This window comes from Amphimedon queenslandica, unplaced genomic scaffold, assembly GCF_000090795.2.
Source record: "Amphimedon queenslandica unplaced genomic scaffold, v1.1 AMPQUscaffold_3900_Cont24111, whole genome shotgun sequence".
NCBI classification, from domain to species: Eukaryota; Metazoa; Porifera; class Demospongiae; order Haplosclerida; family Niphatidae; genus Amphimedon; species Amphimedon queenslandica.
In genome coordinates, this window is record NW_003555778.1 from 1 (window position 1) to 1,459 (window position 1,459).

The 1,459-nt window shown below is 29.2% G+C and overlaps 1 long non-coding RNA gene across 1 annotated transcript; it reads left to right on the forward strand.

Annotated features, from left to right (window-relative positions):
* The first annotated feature begins 17 nt into the window (after positions 1-17).
* Positions 18-697, forward strand: LOC109592799 (uncharacterized). Its single transcript, XR_002190554.1, has 3 exons — positions 18-140; positions 544-595; positions 644-697. It is a non-coding gene; the product is annotated as an uncharacterized LOC109592799 (long non-coding RNA).
* Positions 698-1,459: the final 762 nt, after the last annotated feature.

Here is a 1,459-nt window from a genome sequence, read left to right on the forward strand (position 1 = left end):
CATTAATAGCTACATTGTTACTACTGCAGGATTCAACTTTCTCTCTTGCCAGTTCTACTGCCTGAGTGCCTGTACTTTAAGCTGTATTGCTCATCTTCTAATTCTGTTTGTGTTACTGGAACCAGCTCTTGAAGCATGATGTGAGTTAACCATGGCCTTTTAATTTATAAAATACTTGGTCTATATACTTCATGGCATATAGTATTAACACTTGTAGCATTATTTAATAGTGTTAATTTTAATGTGCTTGATACAAGAATCAAGCATTTAAAACGCCTATTATCCAATTTTTAGTCAGAAACTAAGTTGCCTGACTATACATGTAGACTAATTTATTTATTTACTTCAATTCATTTATTATACATTTCAAATGTGGTTTTTTGGACCACTTCTAATAATTTCTCTAACTTTTCCTTCTATGACTGTGGTTGTTTACAATGTTTAAGCATGTCACTTGCTATTCTTAGTATTCCTAGCATAGTTGATATGTTTATGTTGTCTCCTTATGCTTATTTATGCTTGTTATTCTTTATCTGTGTATAGATGGATTCTTCTGAATGTGTAGTCCTGTTATTTATACTGTTAGCAGCTCAAAGTACAATATAATTTCATTGATAATGATTTGTCATCATTTTTTGAACAGAATCTTTAGGAAAGTGTCTGTCAGAAGATTCTACAATTGTGCCTCTTGCAACAAGTATGTCAAGTACAAAATATAGTATTTTAAATAATTAGTAAACTTTTTGCATGTAATTACAATTTATAGTAGAATTTGCATCACAAAGGTAGGCTCATTGTTAGAATGTTGGTATGGAATCTTTTTTGTCCTTGTTTCTACTCTTTCTTTTATCAGTATCAATACATAGTCTTTAGCCAAATTTCATCAAGAATGACATTAGAGAAATTTTCATATTTATAATTTTTTCAATGCACTTACATATATATCAAATTTGGCATTTTTTAATTTTAATTTTGCTCCAAAATCAGATCAAAGTCCTTGTACTATAGTACATGGTCGTAGGCCAAATTTTACCAAAAATATGAAGAAGAGAATTCTTCACTTTTATGATATTTTCTGATACATATGAGTATTTATGTTGTGTAAAAAGTTTTTGCTGATTCCGATAGCAATTTACAAAAATTTTTAAAGTTGCTTCAAAATTGAGCTATTATGACTGTAGTATATGGTCATCAGTCAAATTTCACCAAAAATATATAAAGAAAAATTTCTCTACTTTCATAATTTTTCTGATTTGCATACATGTATTTATGTTATGTACAAAATTTGAGTTAATTTTGATCAAAATTGCATTTTTACAAATTTTTAATTTGCTTGAAAAGCTATGCATCATCATATTAATGCTTATCGGCTCAGAGAGCATGCTATTTACCTCATTTAGCATGGATTGTGTTACCCAATGTGAATCTCATTAGATCACCCCTGTATTTGTGCCTATAG